The sequence below is a fragment of the Erinaceus europaeus genome, chromosome 17 (genome assembly GCF_950295315.1).
Source record: "Erinaceus europaeus chromosome 17, mEriEur2.1, whole genome shotgun sequence".
Classification (NCBI taxonomy): domain Eukaryota; kingdom Metazoa; phylum Chordata; class Mammalia; order Eulipotyphla; family Erinaceidae; genus Erinaceus; species Erinaceus europaeus.
In genome coordinates this window covers 19,354,534-19,370,644 of record NC_080178.1, presented here as the reverse complement: position 1 = coordinate 19,370,644, position 16,111 = coordinate 19,354,534, and the positions used below count along the sequence as shown (strand labels likewise).

The window sequence follows — 16,111 nt, the reverse complement described above, 5'->3', positions numbered from 1 at the left end:
TTTAACATAGTGTTGGAAGTTCTCACTATAGCAATTAGGCAAGAGAAAGAAATCAAGGGAATACAGATTGGAAGGGAAGAAGTCAGACTCTCACTTTCTGCAGATGACATGATGGTATACATAGAAAGACCTAAAGAATCCAGCAGAAAGCTACTGGAAATCATTAGGCAATGTAGTAAGGTATCTGGCTATAAAAATCAACGTACAGGGGGGCTGGGAAGTAGCTCAGCAGGTTAAATGCCCTGTGGCGCAAAGCACAAGGACCAGCATAAGGATCCCGGATCAAGGCCCGGCTCCGTCACTTCACAGGTAGTGAAGCAGGTCTGCTGATGTCTTTCTTTCTCTTCCCCTCTCTGTCTTCCCCTCCTCTCTCCATTTCTCTCTGTCCTATCCAACAATGACATCAACAATAACGACAATAGCAATAAAACAACAAGGGCAACAAAAGAGAAAATAGATAATAAAAAAATAAATGTACAAAAATCATTTCTTTATGCAAACACTAAGTCCGATGAAGAGGATATCCAGAAATCACTCCCATTCATAGTAACAGAAAAATCAATAAAATATCTAGGAATAAACCTGACCAAAGAAGTAAAAGACTTGTATACTGAAAACTATGAGTCACTATTTAAAGGAATAGAAAATGATACCAAGAAATGGAAAGACATTCCAAGTTCATGGATTGGAAGAATTAATAACATTATAATGAATATTCTCCCCAGAACAATATACACATTTAATGTGAGATCCATAAAAGTTCCACCAAGCTTCTTTAAGGGAATAAAACAAAAATTACAATCATTTGTCTGGAAACAGAAAGCACCTAGAATCACCAAAATAATCTTGAGGAAAAGAAAAAGAAATGGAGGCATCACACTCCCGGATCTCAAATTATACTATAAGGCCATCATCTTCAAAACAGCTAGGAACAAAAGTAGGAACAAAATTCAGTAGAACAGAATTGAAAGCCCAGAACTAAACTCCCACACATATTATAGGCATCTAGTCTTTGATAAAGGAACCCAAAATACTAAATGGAGGAAGGAGGCTTTCTTCAATAAATGGTGCTGGGAAAACTGGATTGTAACATGCAGAAGAATTAAATTGAACCACCTTATCTCACCAGAAACAAAAATCAACTCCAAATGGATCAAGGACCTGGATGTTAGATCAGAAACTATCAAATACTTAGAGGAAAACATTAGTGGAACACTTTCCTACCTAAACCTCAAGTACATCTGTGATGATACAAACCCAATTGCAAGGAACACTAAAGTAGAAACACATCAATGGGACTACATCAAATTGAAAGGCTTCTGCACATCCAAAGAAACCATTACTCAAAGATACCCCTCACAGAATGGGAGAAGATCTTCATATGCCATACATCAGACAAAAGACTAATCATCAAAATATACAAAGAGCTCACCAAACTTAGCACCAAAAAAGCAAATGACCCCATCTAAAAATGGGCAGAGGATATGAATAAAACATTCACTTCAGAGGAGATCCAAAAGGCTAAAAAACATATGAAAAATTGCTCCAGGTCACTGATTGTCAGAGAAATGCAAATAGAGACAACACTGAGATACCACCTCACCCCTGTGAGAATGGCATACATCAAAAAAAAGACAGCAGCAACAAATGTTGGAGAGATTTTGGGGACAAAGGAACCCTTCTACACTGCTGATGGGAAGATAAATTGGTCCAGCCTCTGTGGAGAATTCTCACAAGGCTACAGTTGGACCTTCCATAACACCCAGTAATCTTTCTCCTAGACATTTAAACCAAGGACTTCATAACACCCAACCAAAAATATATGTGTATACATATGTTCATAGCAGCACAATTTGTAAATAGCCAAAAATGTGGAAGCAAACCTGGTGCCCAAGAACAGATGAATGGCTGAGAAAGCTGTGGTATATATGTACAATGGAATACTATGCAGCTAGTAAGAATGATGAACCTACCTTCTCTGACCCATCTTGGATGGAGCTAGAAGGAATTATGTTAAGTGAGCTAAGTCAGAAAGATAAAGACAAGTATGGGATGATCCCACTCATAAAAAGAAGTTTAGAAAGGACAAAAAGGGAAACTCAAAGCAGGATCTGACTGAGTTTGGAATAGGGCACCAAAGTAAAAACCCTGGGTTGAGGGTGAGGGTACATGATCTGCTTCACCAGGCAGATGGTAGGGAGGTGGTGGAGGGGGGAAGATGGAATGGGACACAGTTTTTTTGTGGTGGAAATGGTGTTCATGTACACTCCAATAAAACTGTAGTCTCATAAGTCACTACTTAATTAATATGAGAGGGGGAATATTAATTGAATGTATCAAGTTTTTTAATGCACAGACCATAGGTTGAGTATATGTTCCTTCAATTTAAGCACTTAAGACTTCAAATTGGTAAACAGACATAATTTTAACAGTGGGCTTAAATTGCTAATACTTTCTAATAATGACTTGTTCTTTGAAATGTTGACCCTTCTAAAAGTTTAAACCAGGGAGAACAGAAGCAACCGGGAACATTTCTTTGTAATATACAGCTATATATGAATAGCATCAAAGAACATAAATTATGGTGAGGTCATGTATGATTCAGCAAATCATAACAATGGGATTTTAAAAGTTAACTCAATTGTCAAATAATTTTATTATAGCAATAACTATCTATTGCCTTCTTTAACCCTAAGACAGGAAGAACCTCCTACTTCCTCTATAGAGCCCATATTTCCCCCAGTCCTGGAACCTCTAAAGTGGGGCTCACTTTCCTGCATGCTTCTCTCAGTTCATACCAACTGATACTGCATCTGCTAATCCCAACCTAATCAATGCAACAAGAACCATTTTAGCATGCTTCACTTCAGACTGTGTCCAGAGATGTCAGGCATGGAATTTCAACCCTTGAGCCTCACTACTTGGCCACCAGATTCTGGTTGCTACCATGATGCTAACCAGACTTCCCTGTGCAGACAACCCCATCAATGTGTTCTGGAGCCCTGCTTCCCCAGAGATCTTCCCCACTAGGGAAATAGAGAGAAAAGCTGGGAGTATGGATCGATCTGTCAATGCCCATGTTCAGTGGGGAAGCAATTTCAGAAACCAGACTTTCTACCGTCTGCATACCATAATGACCCTGGGTCCATACTACCAGATGGTTAAAGAATAGGAACGCTATCAGGGGAGGGGATGGGATATGGAGTTCTGATGGTGGGAATTGTGTGGAGTTGTACCCCTCTTACCTTACGATCTTGTCAGTGTTTAGTGACTAATGGAAATAAATCAAGTCAATGGGACTTTTATCCAGTTGACAGTGGTGACAAATAGTTCACCCAACAGAAATCATACTCTGTGTTCAGTTCAGTCATACATGGAATTTTCCCACTATTCTAATATAAAACAATAAATTAGGGTGGTTTTTTGCAAAAAGCTATTTTGGGGGAGCACATTAAGAGAAGAAGGCGGTGCATTTTTAATGTGGTGCTAGAGATTGAACACAGGGTTTTATGACTTTTCCTGTGGAGCTGCCTCCCTGGCCCAACTAAAAAGATATGGTAGTATATATGGACAATCGAATATAGTAGGAAACTCCTAAAAATTAACTTGATTTATTTCCATTAATAACTAAATCAGTAACTAAACCAGCGTTAGACTTTACTACTTTCTCCAGGTCCCTAAATATTGTCTTACCTCTGAAGATCAGAACAAAGAGCAACTGCTTCTTTTGGTAACCCTTGCAAACTATCAAAGATCTCTAAAGAAAATATCTGATTACCTAATCATCACACCCATTCATCCCATCTGCCTGCACACTTGGTTATTTCTAGCCTTCTTTATTCCTCTCTATACAGGCAAAGCCTGTACTAGTTGACCTTTCAACTATCAGTATCAGAATTATTTCAATGGAAGTTTGAATGTTTACATTGCAAGTTAAGGAGGATATTTCCCTACTTAGAGCAAAAGTCTATGGGGAGATTTCTGAATAAAATCTCTCCATACCTAAGTTTGGATTTACTACTTCTTATTTTTTATTATATTTTTAATTTTTATTTATCTGTAATTAATTAATTAATTAATTAATTATTGGATAGAGACTGAGAGAAGGGGAGATAGAGAAGAGAAAAGAGACAACCGCAGCCCTGATTCACCACTCCTGAGGCCTTCCCCATGCAGGTGGAGGCCAGAGGCTTGAACCCCAGATCCTTGCATACTGTTATGTGTGTGCTTAAGCAGGTGCACTGCCGCCTGACCCTTTTGGATTTACTTCTTATTTGATACAAATAAAACTGGGAGACACACCACAGCAGCATGACAGTTCTGCCTCAAAGTGAAAGAAAAGGAAGGAAGGAGGGGTGTAACACCTAGACTTCTTTACAGTTCAGGAAATGTTGCCATCAAAAGAGGTCGTGTCTCCCAGGGACAAGCCTGCTTTAGCTGCCATACTCAGTCATTGACTTGGAACAGTCTACGGGAAGCATGTTCAAACATAATGGATTTCAGAGTTCACAGCTGGGGTTCGTAGGAGTCCATTATGCTCCCTGCAGTTGAAGTCTACAGAGCACATTCTCATGGCTGCTGCATGTTTCAAGTTATCATTTTCTTTATTTTTATGATTCTTCTATCCATCACTTCCAAAACAATACCAGCAATGAGCCTCTGCACTAAAACTAAAGGCAGGAATACATTCAAATGAATATGGTTGGCAAAAAAAAAGAAAGAAAAAGAAAGGTCCTTCATAGTATTTATAATATAAGCATAATATTTATATGAATCATGCCAAGACTAGAATGTATAGAATTAATAATAAAGTGTGAGTTTCCACTGAGAGAATATTAATCAGATACTTCTATGTTTAAGCTATCTTTGGAGGCTGGGGATGCCATTGAAAAAGGAAATGTTTGCCTGAAACTTTGGTCTCTCTATTCACTATGCTCACTCTGAGGAAAGCATAAGTGAAGAAATTAGGTAATATAGACAGGCAGTGACATTGCTGGAATCCAGCTTTTGTAAGATTGGACATCTCAGTTTGTCTCACTGAGTCTCTTCATCTGAACAGTAGTTTGCATTTATCCTTACACCACAAAGGGATGTTGGAAAACAATATGACACACCTACACAAAATTTCAATATTCTTAAGATACAGCCCACATGATCTGAAGTAAGTCTGATTTTTTGCAGAGATGAATGAAAAGCATTGTTCTGCATGGTTTTAAGGCACTGTTTTGTGGTTCATGGAAATATAGGATTGATCTAAATCATTCTCTAAAGTTTTAAAAGTAGTAACTAGAGATAAAAGGAGGATGGGGGAGGGGTAAAGTACTAAAAGAAAAGAGTCAGGGGGCTGGGTGGTAGTCCAGCGGGTTAAGAATCCATGGCACAAAGTGCAAGGACCAACTTAAGGATCTGGGTTCAAACCCCCTGTTCCCTCCTGTGGGGGGTGGGGGGGTCACGTCGCAAGCAGTGAAGCAGGTCTGCTGGTGTCTATCTTTCTCTCCTCTTCTCAGTCTTCCCCTCCTCTCTCAATTTCTCTCTGTCCTATCCAACAGCAACAACAGCTATAACAACAATCACAGTAACAACCACAGCCATGACAACAAAATGGGAAAAATGGCCTCCAGGAGCAGTGGGTTCATAGAGCAGCCATCGAGCCCCAGATAAAATTCTGGAGGCAAAAAAAAAGGAAAAGAGTCAGATGTTAATTTTCTACTCTGGTGTTTGGAACTATGCAAAGTACAGGCTTAAGGACACATAATGAGGGTTCAGTTAAAGAATGGGGACCCTCTTGAAAAGTGATAGTGTTGTTTGGACACTGACTTTCCCATTTTCAGTATGATAATATTTTTCTTGCCCAAAGCCATTAAATAAATACAGTATAGATGGAAATATTTCAACATTATGGTTTCAGGCAAAGACAAATTTACCAATTTCCTTGACACCAAAGCTTCCAGTTAGATAATGTCATAAAGAATAAATTTGAATGAGCTGCACTGTGAATGAACTTAAATGGTTATGCTTCGCAAATAGATGCCAAACAAGTGTGACAACAAGAAAGCACTAACTAAAACTTTGCAGCTTGCTTTGTATGTGTGTTGTTTTCATGTGTTTCAAAGTATCATAGTTGTAGCTTTTATTTTGGTACCAAAGAGGATTTTGTTTTCTGTCCTATATACCTATTACATATAGTCTGAGGATAAGGTATTTGTAAATTCAAACAGCTGAAAATATGTTGATGAAAATACTTTTAAAATAATGCTCTTGATATGTTGTCATACAAGAAGACTGTATGTAGGGTTTAAGCCTGTAGATCCCACCTGGCAAAGGGAAAACTACATGTGCAGTGGAGCCCTATTGTAGCTCTCTTTCTCTCTCTCTCTCTCCCTCTCTCTCTCTCTCTCTCTCTCTCCTCTCTCTTTACTATCTATCTCTTTTTTTTTTTGCCGTCTACCAAAATTTTTTAAAAATAACTTCTGGGAATACTGGAGTCATACAGGTGCTGTGCCCTGATGATAATGCTGGTAAATAAATAAATAAGTAAATAAATATGTATGTAAAATGATGTTGTTGAAGGAATGAAAAGAAGATGTTTTTCATATGGCAGTATCATTCACAACAGCCAAAATACAAAATTAACTAGGGGTCTATCAGTAGATGTGTGGATAAATAAAATGCAGCGGGTGTGTGTGTGTGTGTGTGTGTGTATGTGTGTGTGTGTGTGTGTGTTTAATGGAATGTTACACAATCAAGAGCATAAATGAGATCCTACCATTCATAACATGGCTTGACCTTGTGGATTTTATGTCAAATGAACACTAAATACAGGTTAGCATGAGAGCTTACTATGTAGGGTTCCCGTCTTTCCATGCATGTGGCCCAGGTAGAACTACATACCAGGTACTGTGGTATCGGGGAACCTGTGGTGCTATCTTGTCTCTTCTTCTCTCAGTCTCTGAATGAAAAGGCTGCTCAGAGTCATGATATTATACATGCTTGCAAAAGAAAAGCAAAAGAAGCAATACCAGACAAAGGACAATTGTATCACTTACATGTGGAATCTCAAACCTAAAAAAAAAAGGTCAAAGTCAAAAAAAGAGACTAGATGCCAGAAACTGTGAGAGAATAGGAGATAAAGTAAGAGGCAACAAGCTTCGATAGTGAGATGAGTACATTCTGAGAAGCAAATAAATATAAAACATGGTGGCCATAAGTGATAACACAGTATTGCACTGATGTGCTAGTGTTAACAGGGTAAGTTTATGAGGTGATAAAGGTGTTCATTAGCTGACTAGCTAGATGGAAGAGTCTCTAAGAGCACATGTATATCAATCACTACAGTGAATGCTTAAAATATCTCACAATCTTATGTCATTATTCCTCAGTAAAGTTAAAGTTGATATGAATTAACTCAGTTCATTTTCTCTTTCTTTTTTCTTTCTTTCTTTTTTTTTTTTTTTTATTTTTGTCTCCAAGGTTATCACTAGGGCTGGGGCTCAGTGTCTTCACTATGAATCCACTGCTCCTGGAGGCTATTTTTTTTCCTTTGTTTCCCTTGTTGTTTATCATTGACTTTGTTGTTGTACAGGACAGAGAGAACTCCAGAGAGGAGGAGAAGACAGAAAGGAAGAGAGAAAGATAGACACCTGCAGACCTGCTTCATGGCTTGTGAAGTGACCTCCTGCAGGTGTGGAGCCGGGGGCTAGAACCGGGATCCTTACGACAGTCCTTGCGCTTTGTGCCATGTGCACTTAACCCTCTGCACTACCACCTGGCCCCCCAAAAGAACAATTCTTTCTACTCCATTGGTCACTATTCACTTCCTACTTTCCTCTAATACCTCTGGCAAGTAATTCTATGTTATGTAAAATTTTACATACACATCATATTTATTTACTTTCAAATCAGTTTCTTTTCTTTATGCAGTTGGCATATTTCTTGAGCTGAAAACTGTTCACTTTACACAAAGATCAAAAGCATCATAATTTTCCCATTAAATTCATAGAATTTTATTTATTTAATTTACATTTAATAACTTTTCAGTTAGAAGCAGAGTTTATGCCATTAAGAAAATTACCTACTATGATTTCTCCTTCATTTAAAACTCACTGTAACCTTATGTTTATGTATTACTGTCATCATAACCATTAGCATTATCACTTTCAGCATAATTAGTTTTATTCCTTATTTCCAGATAAAGAAGCTGAAGTTTAAAGTAGTCTGAGGACTTGCCCAAGATAACACAGCTAATAGATCATATCACTATGACTACACCTCAGATCCAAGGCCAATACTGACAGCATTCAGATCAATGTGACCACAGTTTAAAGAGGAGGCAACAGTTCATATATTTTAACTCTTGTTAAAAGCTACATGAAACAGTTCATTATTAGAAAGGTCATTAACAAAAGATTGAAATAGTCACAACATATAATACAGAAATTACCTCTTAAATAAGAAGCTATGGCTCTGTGCCTATGCTGAGAGGAAGGAAGGGGGAGGCAGAACAGGACTAATCCAAGGTTATAGTCAGTTTTCTTCAGAACATTTTATTCTGTATGTGTTTTACATGTTGGAATTTTCACAAGATGCTGTATTTGAGAAAAGGGTTGCCCCTTGTTATTTACAGAAAATAAATCTGGAAATCATTTGTTTTACAACAACTCTGATAGGGCCTGTGAGATAATTTAGTGGTGGCAAATAGACCTTACATGCATGAAGTCTCCGATTCAATCTTTTGGGCACTACATATGTCAGAGTGGAATGATGCTTTGTTCTTTCACTTTCTCTCATAAAGATAAAAAAGTAATAAAGTAAGTAAATGTATAAAATAATTAATTGAGAAAAATAATGAACTCTGGTAACCAATTCTGAACCTTTGTGCTTCTCTTGATATGTGTATATGTGTGTATACTTGTATATGTTTATTTACTAGAGCTTAAATTCTCAAACTCAACTTCACACTGGTGTCTATCAATTTTAAGAGATTTTTTTGTGAGGTATAGTTTAAGCATTCTATAAATAAAATATTTAGAATTTATTAAAAGTTACCCCATTTCTACACTGCTGGTGGGAATGTAAGTTCGTTCAACCCCTATAGAGTGTAGTCTGGAAAACTCTCAGAAGGCTAGAAATGGACCTAACCTATGATGCTGAAATTCCTCTCCTGGGGAACTAAGCACACTCATGTATATATTTACACAGGTATATACTCTGTGTATACCTATGTTCACAGCAGCACAATTTGTAATAACCAAAACCTGGAAGCAACTCTGGTGTCCAACAACAGATGAGCAGATGAATGGCTGAGCTGTTGTGATATATATATATATTTGTCAGCTGTTAAAAATAGTGAATTCATCTTCTTAACCTCATCTTGGATGGAGCTTGAAGGAATCATGATACGTGATATATGTCAAAAAGAGAAGGATGAATGTGGAATGATCTCAGTCATAGAAAGAAGTTGAAAACAAGAACAGAAGGGAAAACATAAAGCAGAACTTGGACCGGAGTTGGTGTATTGTATCAAAGTAAGAGTCTGGGGTGGGTTTCAGGTCCTGGAACATGATGGCAGAGGAGGACCTACTAGGGGCTGAATTTTTGTGTGGAAAACTAAGAAATGGTATGCATGTACAAACTTTTATATTTTACTGTCGACTGCAAACCATTAATGTCCCCCAAAAGAAATTTTTTGCAAAGTTACCTCATTTGTGACATTAACTACAATTTACTTGAATTCTCATATATTAAGTAGGAAACAAGTAGAGTGACAGCTCAGAGCTTTAAAAGATGACGACCCTTTGAGTGTCTAAAGGAAATTGAGTCTTCTGACCTCACAAAAAGGTACTTATCTCCATAAATAATTGTGTGTGTGTACATATACATTTTTCAAAAAAATCCACAGGAATAGGTTGTGTTTCTGAATGACATTATTGACTACCACCCAAATGTGAATTTATTTTCCTATATGAGTGGAATGGTGAAGATATAGTGATTTTCTTTTCTCAACAGGTATAATAAATTGCTAACTCTTTCCATAGCCTATGACATAATGGCCACTTTGAAATATTTAATACATAGTTTCCCACCTGGCATACATTTTTGGGTCACTAAGTGTGCAGCATTATTACATCTGTGACCAGTCTAAACACCAAGAGTTTCCTCCCATTGGGTTTTTTAACACACTGCTTAATAGCCTATAGGGAAGAGTCTGTTTAACTAATATTAAAGATTAGCTTAATCTCTCACTACTGGACTAAGAGGGAGGATCGTACCATTGCCACAGAAAGAATCATTAGGAAGCAGGGAGTAGCATAACCCACCCCAAGGCTGTACATTAAGAGAAAGGCCCTCACCTCCCAGAAGGTATATGAGGCAGGAAGTAGGATAATATGCTGAATCATCAAAAATCACAACAAAATCCTTCGTAAGGGATACACTATTTGACATGTTTTACATGTATACTTCATTTTATCCACCCTCCATGACTACATTTTGTGATCTACATAATGAAGAATATAATTGCAAAAAAGTTGCATGTTCAAAACCAAAGAGATCTCACTTGAACAATTAAAGGTTTGACTTCAGAAAACTTTTAACTCCAAAGCTTATAATTTTCCTCAAATTATAGATGATGTAACTCATATTTCTACTTAGGTTTTTTATTATTATTTTATGGAAGCAGCAAAGAGCTTTCTTTTAATTATCTAAAGTTCCAGATATATGTCATTTGTTTAATGTCATTTGTTCTTTAAGTGATCACTTCAGGTATTAAAATACATCTATAAATCAAATCCAAAAGCAATTCAGAGAAAACTCTTCCCCTTTATACAGTATCATCTTTCTATTTTCTTTTTTCTTTTTCACTATTTTTTTTCTGGTTATAGTATTTTCTGAGACATACTGAAAGTAAACAAGCATAAAATGACCCCATAAACTGAATCCACTAGAAACTAAAGAGAAGGCAAAAGTATAGCAAGCTAACAAAAAAGACACAACACGACTGAGAGCTACAAAGGAAATTAAAACATGAAAAGTTAAGCGAGTCCCCACCCACCCAAAAGGAAGGAATACTAGCAGATATAAAAATGTTTCCATATTCTGTGCTTTTTAAGGCACATTATCAACAAGAAAAAGAAAGTGACACACGGGAGACGGGCGGTAGCGCAGTGGGTTAAGTGCACATGGCGCAAAGCCCAAGAACCCACATAAAAATCCCAGTTCAAGCCCCTGGCTCCCCACCTGTAGGGGAGTCACTTCACAAGCGGTGAAGCAGGTCTGCAGGTGTCTCTTTCTCCCACCTCTCTGTCTTCCCTTCCTCTCTCCATTTCTCTCTGTCCTATCCAACAAGGATGACATCAATAACAACAACAATAATAACTACAACAATAAAACAACAAGGGCAACAAAAGGGAATAAATTTTTTAAAAAGTTACACACACATTTTGGAATAGGAAATCTTCAAATGAAATTCGACCTCCAGGGATGAGTTGACCTGAGTGTAGAAGGCACTCAATTTAGAGAAGATGATGCCAAGTCTTTCAATATTTACTTTAAAAAATTAAGATATAACAATATCAACATGAGGAACATAATTATAATTCTTTTTTTCTTTTCTTTGTTTCTTTATTAGAAACATTAATGGTTTACAGTCAATAGTAAATGACAGTAATTTGTACATGTGTAACATTTCTTTGTTTTTCACATAACAATTCAACGCCAACTAGGTCCTCCTTTGCCATCATGTTCCAAGACCTGAACCCTCCCCCCAACCCAGAGTCTTTTACTTTACTGTAATACAGCAACTCCAGCCCAAGTTGACCTTTATGTTTTCCCTTCTGTTCTTATTTTTCTTTTTTATTATTATTATTATTTTATTTATTAAAAAAACACTGACTAAAAATAGGATAAGAGGGGTACAACTCCACACAATCCCCACCACCAGAACTCCATATCCTATCGCCACCCTTGATAGCTTTCCTATTCTTTAACCCTCTGGGAGTATGAACACAAGGTCATTGTGGGATGCAGAAGGTGGAAGGTCTGGCTTCTGTAATCGCTTCCCCGCTTATCATGGGCTTTGACAGGTCAATCCATACTCTTAGTCAGCCTCTCTCTTTCCCTAGTGGGGCGGGGTTCTGGGGAATCTGAGCTCCAGGAAACATTGGTGGGGTGGTCTGTCCAGGGAAATCTGGTCGGCACCATGCTAGCATCTGGATCCTGGTGGCTGAAAAGAGAGTTAACATATAAAGCCAAACAAGTTGTTGACTAATCATGAACCTGAAGGCTGGAGTAGGGCAGATGAAGAGTTGGGGGAGTCTGCATTTTATAGATAGCTAGTAGGCATATTTTAGTTATATTCCAAAAGGCCTGTGGCTATACTACTTTTTTTGTTTGTTTTGTTTTGTTTTGTTTTGTCTTGTTTTATTTTTTTTTAAGAAAGGATTAATTAACAAAACCATAAGGTAGGAGGGGTACAACTCCACACAATTCCCACCACCCAATCTCCATAACCCACCCCCTCCCCTGATAGCTTTCCCATTCTCTATCCCTCTGGAAGCATGGACCCAGGGTCATTGAGGGTTGCAGAGGGTAGAAGGTCTGGCTTCTGTAATTGCTTCCCTGCTGAACATGGGTGTTGACTGGTCTGTCCATACTCCCAGTCTGCTTCTCTCTTTCCCTAGTAGGGTGTGTCTCTGGGGAAGCTGAGCTCCAGGACATATTGGTGGGGTCTTCAATCCAGGGAAGCCTGGACAGCATCCTGGTGGCATCTGGTACCTGGTTACTGAAAAGAGAGTTAACATACGAAACTAAACAAATTGTTGAGCAATCATGGACCCAAAGCTTGGAATAGTGGAGAGGAAGTGTTAGGGGGGGTACTCACTGCAAACTCTAGTGTACTTCTGCTTTCAGGTATATATTTTGCAGTAGTTTATGGATACGTGTGAACATAAGCTCTCTCTCACAGAAACTGGTGTATATCTAGGTTATGGGACTTTGTTAGAAAGTGAACCACCTGAGATGGAATTAGAGTATACTATAAAAGGAAAGGTCTCACCCTAGTAATGAAGCTGAAGGGTTGTCATTCCGCACGTGAAGTCTCTGGACACAGTCTGAGGTGAAGGATGTTGAGATGGCAATCGTTGCGTTGGTTAGGTTGTGATCGGCGGATGCAATATTATTTGGTATGGATTGGGAGAGGCATACAGGAAAGTGGGCCCTATCCAAGGGTTCCAGGACTGGGGGAAGTAGGGGCTCTATAGTGGAGATGTGAGGTTCCTGCTGTCTTAGGGTTCCAAAAGACAATGGATAGTTAATGTTATCATCACATTATTTGGTAATTGGGTTAACTTTGAAAAGTCCTTTTGTTAGGGTTTGCTGTACAGTATCCAGTATCTTGTATATAGCTGTGCTATTGGATACTTCTAATCTATTTGGTCTAGGCTTTTGAGAGAGCCCGCATATTAAATACACAGCCTATATATTAAAAAGATTCAGTTTGTATATTGAAAAACTTTGAGACATACAATTGATTTTCCCCCTCTCATATTAATCAACTACTGATTTATATGTCTACATTTTGCTAGGAGTGTACATAAACACCATTCCCACCACCAAAAGACTGTGACCCATCCCTCCCACCCTCTCCCACCCCCCACTGGCCCAGAAATCTGCATGTCTACCCCTCACCACAGGGTTTTTACTTTGGTGCCCTACTTACAATTTGATCAGGTCCTGCTTTTAGTTTCCCTTTCAGATCTTCTTAGTCAACTTCTATTGATGAGTGGGATCATCCCATACTCATCTTTATCTTTCTGACTTAGTTCACTTAACATAATTCCTTCTAGCTCTGTCCAAGATGGGTCAGAGAAGGTGGGTTCATTGTTTTTGATAGCTGCATAGTATTCCATTGTGTATATATACCACAGCTTTCTCAGCCACTCATCTGTTGTTGGGCACCTGGGTTGCTTCCAGGTTTTAGCTATTATGAATTGTGCTGCTATGAACATAGGAGTACATACCTCTTTTTGGTTGGGTGTTATGGAGTCCTTGGGGTATAACCCCAGGAGAGGAATTACTGGATCATATGGAAGGTCCATGTCTAGCCTTCTGAGACTTTTCCAGACTGCTCTCCACAGAGGCTGTACCAATTTACATTCCCACCAGCAATGTAAAAGGGTTCCTCTGTCCCCACATCCTCTCCAGCATTTGTTGCTGCTGTCCTTTTTGATGTATGCCATTCTTACAGGAGTTAGGTGGTATCTTAGTGTTGTCTTAATTTGCATTTCTCTGACAATCAGTGACCTAGAGCCATTTTTCATATGTTTGTTAGCTTTTTGGATCTGCTCTGTAGTGAATGTTTGTTCATATCCTCTGCCCATTTTTGGATGGGGTCATTTGCTTTTTTGGTGCTAAGTTTGCTGAGCTCTTTATATATTTTGGTGATTAGTTTCTTGTCTGATGTATGGCATGTGAAGATCTTCTCCCATTCTGTGAGGGGTCTCTCTGTTTGTTTAATAGTTTCTTTGGATGTGCAGAAGCTTTTCAATTCGATGTAGTGCCATTGATTTGTTTCTGCTTTAGTCTTCCTTGCAATTGGGTTTGATTCATCAAAGATGTCCTTGAGGTGTAGGTGGGAAAGTGTTTTACCAATGTTTTCCTCTAAGTGTTTGATTGTTTCTGGTCTGACATCTAGGTCTTTGATCCATTTGGAGTTGATTTTTGTTTCTGGTGAGATAAAGTGGTTCAATTTCATTCTTCTGCATGTTACAACCCAGTTTTCCCAGCACCATTTATTGAAGAGAGCCTCCTTTTTCCATTTAATCCTTTGGACCCCCTTATCAAAGATTAGATGCCCATAGGTGTTGGGATTTATTTCTGGGCTTTCAATTCTGTTCCACTGGTCTGTGTGCCTATTTTTGTTCTAGTACCATGCTGTTTTGATGATGATGGCTTTATAATATAGTTTAAGGTCTGGGAGTGTGATGCCTCCATTTCTGTTTCTTTTCCTCAAGATGGTTTTGGCAATTCTAGGTGTTTTCAGGTTCCAGATAAATGATTGTAGTGTTTGTTCTATTCTCTTAACGAAGCTTGGTGGAACTTTGATGGGTATTGCATTAAATTTGTATATGGCTCTGGGGAGAATATTCATTTTGATGATATTTATTCTTCCAATCCATGAGCATGGGATATCTTTCCATTTCTTGCTATCAGTTTTTATTTCCTTGAGTAGCGACTCATAGTTTTCAGCATACAAGTCTTTCACATCTTTGGTCAACTTTATTCCTAGGTATTTTATTGATTTTGCTGAAACAGTAAATGGGAATGATTTCTGGATGTCTTCTTCTTCAGATTTAGTGTTTGCATAAAGAAATGCCACTGATTTTTGTACATTGATTTTGTAGCCTGATACCTTGCTATATTGCCTAATAACTTCCAGTAATTTTCTGCTGGATTCTTTAGGTCTTTCTATGAATACTATCATATCATCTGCAAAGAGTGAGAGCTTGACTTCTTCCCTTCCAATCTGTATTCCTTTGATTTCTTTCTATTGCCTGATTGCTATGGCAAGAACTTCCAATACTATGTTGAATAGTAACGGTGACAGTGGACAGCCCTGTCTAGTCCCTGATCTGAGGGGAAATGCTTTAAAAATATGGAACACTTCACGAATTTGCGTGTCATCCTTGCATAGGGGCTATGCTAATCTTCTCTGTATCGTTCCAATTTTAGTATATGTGCTGCCGAAGTGAGCACTATACTAGTTTTTTTTTTCCTTGAGCCTGAAATCTGATATGCAAGTGGACCCAAGTTACTGTCTTTTTTTCTTTTTTCTTTTTTATTATATTTATTTATTTATAGGATAGAGACAGCCAAAAGTCGAGAGGATCAGGGAGACAGAATGGGAAAGAGACAGAGAGACACCTGCACCCCTGCTTCACCACTTGAAAAGCTTCCCCCCCTGCAGGTGGGGACTGGAGGCTTGAATCTGAGTCTTGAGCATTGTAACATGTGCACGCAACAGGTGCACCACCACCCAGCCCTTTCTGATTTATTTTTTCAACTTCTGTCTATAAATGGGATTATCCATATTCATCCTTCGCTTTCTTGCTTATCT

At 38.3% G+C, this 16,111-nt stretch overlaps 1 non-coding gene across 1 annotated transcript; it reads right to left on the bottom strand.

Moving 5' to 3' along the window:
* Positions 1 to 15,643: 15,643 nt before the first annotated feature.
* On the bottom strand, positions 15,644 to 15,750 carry LOC132534118 (U6 spliceosomal RNA). The gene has a single exon (XR_009545797.1). It is a non-coding gene; the product is annotated as a U6 spliceosomal RNA (small nuclear RNA).
* Between the last annotated feature and the right edge of the window lie 361 nt (positions 15,751 to 16,111).